The sequence below is a fragment of the Triticum aestivum genome, chromosome 1B (genome assembly GCF_018294505.1).
Source record: "Triticum aestivum cultivar Chinese Spring chromosome 1B, IWGSC CS RefSeq v2.1, whole genome shotgun sequence".
In the NCBI taxonomy this organism is placed as follows: Eukaryota; Viridiplantae; Streptophyta; class Magnoliopsida; order Poales; family Poaceae; genus Triticum; species Triticum aestivum.
In genome coordinates this window covers 382326988-382336666 of record NC_057795.1, presented here as the reverse complement: position 1 = coordinate 382336666, position 9679 = coordinate 382326988, and positions in this window count along the sequence as shown.

The window sequence follows — 9679 nt, the reverse complement described above, 5'->3', positions numbered from 1 at the left end:
CCAAGCTGGTCCTGCTTGCTCTTCAAAAAGTACTCAAATGCCTCCTCTAGAGTTGGCATCTTGGCAGCCTTCTCCTTCTTTGCCTTCTCCTTCTTCTCTTGTGCTTGCACTGAAGATGGTTCATTCTCATTCATGACAACTTGATTGTCCTCAAAATCTGGAAAGATAACAAAGTGTTCCTTGTCCAACAAGTATTTGCATGTACCCATCTTGGAGTTGATCAGCTTGTGGATCTGTGGGGCATACCCACAACTTCTCTTCCGGTTTGCTGCTGTCCTCTTGATAGTCTCAACTATGAGGCTCATGACCTTGAATTTTTGTGGCACATCAAACATGTGTAGCAAATTTATTGCATGCCCTCTGATCATGTTGTGGTCACCTGACTTGGGCAAGAGAGTGTGCCTTAGGATCCAGTTGATCGTTGGCAGTCCTAATAGAAGCAAATGAACAGACCCAAACTTTAAAGTCTCAAGTGCTTTGTCTGGGATCTCCTTGTACATGTGTGACATAGAGTTGTGATCCTTCTTCTTCTTGGAGTAGAAATCCAAGTCATCTTCACTCTCCTCTGGTGCATTGATCAGTTCAGCCCATTCTTCAATTGTGGATTGGTACCTTGTACCTTCAGACATCCAGACTATTCTGCCATCAGGATAAAAGTGAGCTGTGGAGTAGAATTGCATTACTAGCTCATCATTCCAGTTTGTGAACTTATGTCCAACAAACTCATCAACTCCACAAGCCTTAAAGCTGTCAAACACTCCTGGGTAGTGATCCTCATTTGCCTTCATGTATTTCCAGTCCACCCACCTCATGTCACAAACTATGGGCTTCTTGTCCAACAACACAGTCTCATAGAAGTCCTGTTGTTCCTTAGTGTGAAACTTGTAGTCAACAGCAGTCCTCCTCCTGATTGCATAGGGATCAGACAATCTCCACTGCCTGAGCCCTACATCCTTCCTCAGCTTCATGTTCTTGACCACTGGATGAGCATCATTGTGGTCTGGAATCTTAGGTTTCAGCTTCCTCAGAACTTGTCCTTCATCTTCTTCCTCTTCAACAACTTCAGGCACTGGGGCCTTGTTCTTCTCAGCGGCTGGTATGCTCCTGTAATTCCTCTTAGGTGCAGACTTGGCGTTAGAGGCAGCTTTGGGTGCTTCTTTGGGCTTTGATGATGCAGCCCCTGACCTTATAGCATCACCCATCAGCTTTTGTGCCTTGGGTGCTGGAGCAGCATCCTCTTCTTCCTCTTCCTCTTCCATCATGGAAGGCTGTCCAACAACTCTGGCCATGGTCTATTTGACCCTTTCCTTTGATCAGGTTTCTCAAGTTCTTGAGTTGATCCTCTGACTTTCAGCATTGGTGTCCTCTTGGCAGGTACTTTCCTGTTTAGTCCAGGCTTTGTGGTCTTAGCTGAGCCATACTCCTTTTTGAGCACTATCTTCTTGGAAGTAGCCTCATCTTCAGCTGCCACATAGTCTTCATCCTCAGAGTCTGAGTTTCTCTTCCTTCTGTCCCTTGTGGCTGCTTTGGGCAAATTGCTAGGAGTGCTCCTCCTGCCCTCATCTGAGGAACTAGAGGGACTAGTGCCCTCACTCATGTGAACCTGCTCCTCTTCCCTGTTCTGGCTGTCACTTTGGTCTGACATGCTGCAAACACTGACTGCTGACCCTGTGAATAGTTGTAGATGAGATAGAATGGATGAGCATCACAAAATGCAGAGGTTTTTGCAAAAGAATTATTCAAAAACTTAGTTTTAGTTTTCCACAGAAAGCATTTCGGATCAAGCGATTTGCAAACTTGGTGATGCCGAAGCAGCTTTTGGAACCTAAACTAGTGATCTCGGTCAGACCGAGTCACAGTTCGGTGGCATCGAGACTGCTAGGGTTTCACAGAGTCTTAAAATCGGTCACACCGATTTGCAATTCTCGGTCAGACCAAGAATCACTTGTGCAATGGCCTTAGCCGCATCAGTGGAACCGAGTTTTTTAACTCGGTGGGTCCAAGATGGTTTCGGCGGAAACCTAACCCTAAATTTTCAATTCACATCTAATCTAAGGATTGTTTTGACTGGATAGAAGTGTTTCAATCGTGGCAAGAATCATAATGAACACAATGTGCTAGGAATCGGACGGGGATAGCACTGTGATCGAGTCCATACCCTAGTTTGGCAATGAACTCGCTACGACGGCAATAGCGGGGATGAATTCTGTTGACGGCGGCGGAGACTAGCGACTGGAGGCGGCTGGCGACGAAATCGACAATCCGGAGACCTTGGAGGCAGAGCGAGCTATGCGCGGGCGAAGGGGTTTGGAGAAGGTTTCCAAATTTTTGCCCATGAGTATATATAGCCTGACCCTGTCGGTGTGACCGAGTGGAACAACTCAGTGGCACCGAGATGCATAACTGTTGACAGTTACAGCAACTCGGTGAGACCGAAAAGTTCAAGTCGGTTACACCGAGATTGAAAACCTAGATCGACTTAGTGATCTCGGTATGACCGAAATGGAAGAACCGGTCAGACCGAAACGCACAAAGAAGTTTTGGAAGTTTAAGTCTATGACGAATTGGGGACTCCGAGTGCTCCTCACATAGAGTGGTTCGAATCTGACTTGATCAAATTTTGTCACGTAGCATGAATAGAGTTTGAGACAAGAAAAGCATAGATAGCTAGAGAAGGTTCTTAGGCATTCTTGTTCATCCACTTGGCAAAAGAAAAAGAAGCCAATCAATCAAAGCAACAAGTGGATGTCCTCGAATGAGTAAAATATGCAACCAATATGCTCACACAATAGAATGGCAAATGAAATATGTGGCAAAGCATGCACAACCAATTCTAGCATCTATGAAACAATTGGCGATGACTAGGTCATCTATATATGAGTATATTGACTTAGGAGTCAAATGAGAACATTTGTTCATAGGTCATACTCATAGTTTAAGCTCAAGTGGGGTTACCACTTCTACATAATGCATTGATGTGTTCACATCATGAGAGTTGCTTTGACTCAATTCTTAGAGTTAAGCTCCCCCTAGATGTGAGATCCCCCCTAAGAGGGATGAACTAACCTTGGGTTTTGTCGATGATGACTTCATGTAGGTGTTGAAGATGTGGATGCTCAATGTTGATGAAGATCATTTGGAGCAATCCTTTGGAGTGAGTTGCACTTTCAATACCTACACGGGTTAGTCCCACAAGGAACAAACAAGTATATCCATAGACATAGAGTGATGCACACACAAGATGATGTCCATGAAAGCATTAGGTTACCTTGTCCCGTGCCTTACCAACATGAGGGTTTGTGACTCCTTGAACTAGTGCAAGATGTGGAAGTTGATTGCACTTGTCCTTGCCATAATGATATGAGTGAAGAATGTTGGCGAAGTCACCCTCAAGAACTCTCTAGTTCTTCTTCTTCGGGATCCACATCATCTTGATGGGAATCCTTGGAGTTGTAGTTGTGCTTGATGAAGTAGAACTTGACGTAGTCTTGGGAACCCACTTGACCAAGGCCTTAGGAGCTTCTTCAAATGCATCAATCTCCTCTTGAATCTTGTCCTTGCCTTTGTGCTTGTGGTCTTGTGGTGGAAGATCATCTTGAGCTTGTGTCCCTTTGAAGGAAGTAGGATCATACTTCTCTTGTTGAGGTACAAACTTCATCTTGGGGTATTGATCTTCTTCCCACTAAACTCCATTGGCATTGAACTTTCGTTCAAAACCAACACCTTGATTCTTCCGATGCATTCCTTGCTTGCGTACAATTTCCTCGAATTGCTTACTCCCGGCAAGGCTCTTCTATACACCTTTCTCTATAATTCCCTTCAATAAGCTATTTTATTGCTCAAGTGTAACTTGGCTAAGAGAATCATTAGTGGAATCAAGAGAACTACTAGAAGCAACAATATTGGATTTAGCATGTTATTATTACTACTAGAGGAAGAATCCTTCTTGTTCTTGTTACTAGACTTGACTTGAGGCATGTAAGTAGATAAGAGTAAACGCTTGGCAATGTAAGAAGAACTTTTCTTGCGAAGATCATCATTGATTGCTTTCAAGAACTCATGCTCTTGCTCAAGATTGAGCTTTTCAAAGCGTAACTTCTCATGAGTCCTCAAAAGTTCTCGATGATCCCCTAAGATAGTTTCATGAGCTAACTTAAGAGTTTTTAGTTCTTTAGTTAGAAGCTCAATCTTCTCCTTATCATTGTCATTCGTTTTATCTTGATTAGCATCATTAATTGACGTTTCATCATAGTATTCATCACTAGAGTTGTCAATAAGTAAATCATCATCACCTAACAAGTCATCTTCATCACTATTGAAATCAACATACTCGGGGTAAGTTACCTTAGGGCCTTTAGCCATGAAGCATCTTCCAATTCCTTCATTTGGTGAATCAAATATGTTGTAGGAGTTGGTCAACACAAGTGCTAGACCGGCAACACCTTCATCTTGAGTATGTTCGGAGTCGGAGTGATAGCTTCTCTTGGAGTGATGTTCAGAGTCAGAACCGGATACCCATTCACCAACATGAGCTTGATGTCTTCGTTTTGTGTAGCTCTTCGATGACTTGTCCTTCCTTTCCGAATCCTTCCTTTCCGAATCCTTGCTTCTCTTGGCGGTGATTCTTCTCTTCGACTTCTTCTCTTGGGAGAATCTTATCTTCTTTTGTAGGGTGCCGTACACTCATTGGAATAGTGTCCGGGTCTCCCACAATTGTAGCAATTGCGCTCTCGACTGGAAGATCTTTTGTCATTGTAGGACCTTTACTTGGAGCTTCTCTCTTTGCTTCTACTCTTGTAGAATTTGTTCAAGTTCTTCACCATTAAGCTCAATTCTTGATTGAAGGTTTGTTTCTCATTTGATGATGTAGGAGCTTCACATGAGGCTTTGTAAGTACCACTTGACTTGTTGTGAAGTTCCTCCTTATCCTTGAGTGACATCTCATGAGCAACAATTCTTACAATGACCTCTCTTGGCTTGATATTCTTGTAATTGGGCATCATTTGGATCAATGTGCACACGGTATCATATTTTCCATCCAATGCTCTTAGGATCTTCTTGATGATGAATTTGTCGGTCATCTCTTCACTTCCTAAGCCCGCAATCTCATTTCTGATAAGAGCAAGCCTAGAGTACATTTCAGCGACACCGTCACCATCCTTCATTTTGAACTTGTCAAGTTGACTTTGGAGCACATCCAACTTGGATTCCTTGAAGGAGTCAGTACCTTCATGCATATCAATCAAAGTATTCCAGATTTCCTTTGCATTCTCAAGATGGCTGATTTTGTTGAATTCTTCGGGGCACAATCCATTGAAGAGGATATCACAAGCTTGAGCGTTGTATTGCAGCATCTTCAATTCATACGCGCTAGCTTCACGGTTTGGTTCCCTCCCATCAAAGAATTCACCTTGCAAGCCAATACACATAATAGCCCAAACGGCGGGGTTATGTCCGAGAATATGCATTTTCATCTTATGCTTCCAACTAGCAAAATTAGTACCATCAAAGTAAGGACCTCTATGGTAATAATTTCCCTTGCTAGATGCCATACTCTCCTAGGTTGTGAAACCAAGGCTATGACCACCAAAAGCTATGGAAATCAAAGCAAATGGAGACCAAGGCTCTGATACCACTTGTAGGACCTTGAAGTATGTCTAGAGGGGGGTGATTAGACTACTTGACCAATTAAAAATTAAGCCTTTTCCCAATTTTAGGCTTTGGCAGATTTTAGCTATCTTAGCACAAGTCAAGCAATCTTCACACAATTCAAGCAAGCATGCAAAGAGTATATGAGCAGCGGAAAGTAAAGCATGCAACTTGCAAGAATGTAAAGGGAAGGGTTTGGAGATTTCAAACGCAATTTGGAGACACGGTTATTTTTGAGTCGTGGTTTCGATAGGTGGTGCTATCGTACATCCATGTTGATGGAGACTTCAACCCACGAAGGGTAACGGTTGCGCGAGTCCACGGAGGGCTCCACCCAAGAAGGGTCCACGAAGAAGCAACCTTGTCTATCCCACCATGGTCGTCGCCCATGAAGGACTTGCCTCACTAGCGGTAGATCTTCATGAAGTAGGCGATCTCCTTGCCCTTACAAACTCCTTGGTTCAACTCCAAAATCTTGTCGAAGGATCCCAAGTGACACCTAGCCAATCTAGGAGACACCACTCTCCAAGAAGTAACAAATGGTGTGTTGATGATGAACTCCTTGCTCTTGTGCTTCAAATGATAGTCTCCCCAACACTCAACTCTCTCTCACAGGATTTGGATCTGGTGGAAAGAAGATTTGAGTGGAAAGCAACTTTGGGAAGGCTAGAGATCAAGATTCATATGGTAGGAATGGAATATATTGGCCTCAACACATGAGTAGGTAGTTCTCTCTCAGAAATGGTAAGTTGGAAGTGTAGGTTTGTTCTGATGGCTCTCTCTACGAATGAAGAGGAGGTGGAGGGGTATATATAGCCTCCACACAAAATCTAACCGTTACACACAATTTACCAATCTCGGTGGGACCGAATCAACAAACTTGGTCAGACCGATTCAGTAAACCTAGTGACCGTTAGTGATTTCGGTGGGACCGACATGCAACTCGGTAGGACCGATGTGGTTAGGGTTAGGGCATAGCGTAATCTCGGTGAGACCGATTACACAAATTCGGTGAGACCGATTTTGGTAATAAGCTAACAAGAGAATTGGTCAGGTAAACTCGGTGGAACCGATTTGCTCTTTTCGGTGAGACCAAATGTTACGAAAGGGAAACAGAGAGTTTACATTTTAATCTCGCTGGGACCGATCGCTCACTTCGGTTAGACCGAAACGTTAGGAAGGGAAACAGAGAGATTACTATCCCATCTCGGTGAGATCGAGATCCCTATTGGTGAGACCGATTTGCCTAGGGTTTGTGGCAGTGGCTATGACATCTAAACTCGGTGCCGCCGAATAGAAAGAATCGGTGGGGCCGAGTTTGAATTTAGGTTTAGGTCATATGTGTATATGAGAAAGTAGTTGAGGGTTTTTGGAACATATCACTAAGGACTATGGAGCAAGAAACTCATTAAGCAACACCTCATCCGTCCCTTATAGTATTGTCTTTTCCTATAGACTCAATGTGATCTTGGATCACTAAAATATAAAATGTAGAGTCTTGAGCTTTTGAGCTTGAGCCAATCCTTTTATCCTTAGAATTTTGAGGGATCCACTTTCCTCATCCATGCCATGCCATTCATTGAGCTTTTCCTGAAATATTGGTCTTGGAATAGTATTAGCTCAGTGAGCTATATGTTGTTAGGAATTACCAAAACCACCTAGGGATAGTTGCACTTTCATCTGGTCGGTAAACAAATGAATAATGTCAGTTTTATAACTGAGATGATGATGGAAAGGAGACCGCAATAAACGTTATGTTTGCGGGAGAGAGTAATTTTAGTGGTAGGAGTCATATCTAGAGAGATATAGGGTGCATGAGAGAACCCTAGAGAGAAAAAAGTGAAAGACGAGTGAGATTGTGTGTGTGGCGGTGAAAAAGAGAGCTTAGGTACCTAGTGATACCAGAGAACGATGGAGATGTGAGAGATAATGAAAACTGTGTAATGTATAATGATAGGGAGAGTGTGACACTTCTAAAGGGAGAAGTCGAGAGACCATGTTTGCGAAAATAGGAGAAACATGATTGAGCATGCGGGTGAGATGGAGAAAAGAGAGTGATAGCTGCATGAAGGAGCATGCGAGAAAGATGGGCATGAATGGAGATTCAAATATTTAGCTACGTGTATAGAAAATGTCAACATAAAAGGGATTCAAATATTTGAATTCGAGATGATGATACATGTAATTCATACTCAAACCAAAGTTGATCTATCAAACATGCATACTCATATGAATTCACGCGCATCTGTGTTATTTAATATGTAGATATTACTATTCCATATATTTTAGTAGAACATAATTTGCTTTAAAAATTTTGAATTCAACCCTATGATTTTGAGATCATTGTATTTGTAAATCATATTATATATATAAAGGAGCAGAATTATTTGTTGTGCTTTTGAAAGTATATATAAAAAATGATGTATATAGAATTTTATTCCAATCGAAAATGGATCCTGCCCGAACAAAAGTAGAATAGAAAATGTATTGGAATTGAGTTGGCACGGTAAACGTGCAAGATTTTTCTCAAAAAATTGAACGAAGCGGCCAAACTCGTAGTAACCGCCCGAAACGAAAATATGGGAGATGGAAATCACTGCCTGTCCCTGACATGCAACACATGTCGGCTTGATTTCAATAGGTCTTGATAGGGGCAGGTTTGTAATTTCACTCAAACATGACATAACCGCATCTCACCCGGATTCATACACGGTGGGCGCCAAAACATAGTGTCTCCTCGGCCGAAATCGCCTCTCAGCGGTACACGGTGGGCAACAAAACAAACTCTCCTTGGACGAAATCTCCGGCAGCAAATATTCGGTGTATGCGAGATTACCGTCCTATCCCCAACCGACTAATATTGGTGTGATGTCGGAAATTTTAAACGAAGGCTAAGTTTGTAAATTTCCTCACATTTGAGACAAGCGCACCCATAAGGCATGGTTCCCCCTTCCTCTCTCCCTCCATTTCCCCATTCGTACTCCGTGGGCGCCAAAATACCCTCTCCACCCAAGCCTCCTCCGTCTGCCACCCCATCCACCATCGTCCTCCTCCACCATGCCAGAGCTGATACCCCAACGCCGTCGTCCATTAGAAGAGATCGACCTCTCTCCTCCACGGCTTCGGACCAGGATCCTTGCATCCCGTCCTCTCACTTCATCCCCGCCGTCGTCCACCTTGCCGGTGCCACTCCTACGACGGTCTCGTCCATCGAGCCGGGATATTTCCCCCGCCACCACCGTCCACCCTCCTAGATCTGCTTCCACGCCGCCGACAACCATTGCTACCGCAACACCGTCGAATTCATAGAAGATGCATACACGGCACCGCACCATAGGCGGTACTCTTTTGTATCTGCTCAACTTATTTATCACAGCAAGAAAATAGATCGCCACTGCTTTACTGTGATTTCTTGTCCGTCACTTAGGATCTTACTTCTTATAGTTGAAAGCAAACATTGGTTGCGAAGTTGCCTTTGTCCGGTTTGCACCTTGAGATCCGCCATGGCACGCTCAACACTATACTTGCAATGCTTATGGTTTTCCCCATTTATATTCCACACTAGTTAAATGACAGTAGACTAAATTTGAAAATTGGGTCAGTCGATTTTTGAGAGCTCGTCGGAGTTCGTCGGAGGGAAGGAAGGGGCTCGGGTGGGGACGATGGTTGTGCGGGGCGGTGGCCTGGCGGTGGTGGGGGCTCATTGAACAAAGAAAACTCAACGCGGGTGGGGCAGGGGTGGGGGTGGCGGAGGAACACATGCGATGGGGGTGATTTAGGGGAGGGCGGGGGGTGGGTCGGGGCCGGTTGTTCAGCCGGCGGCCTCTGCGGTGTTATGTAGGGGAAGAATCAGAGACAAAGAAGAAGAAGTGTTAGGAGACGTAGGATGTTCATCCAACTGCCTGAAATGGTCGACTAGCCCAAATGACGAAATTCACGTGACTTACATGCATACATTCCGATATATTCAGTACCATCATCGTAGCTAAACAACGTGCCAGTCATAATTCCAAACTTGTTACTCAAATAC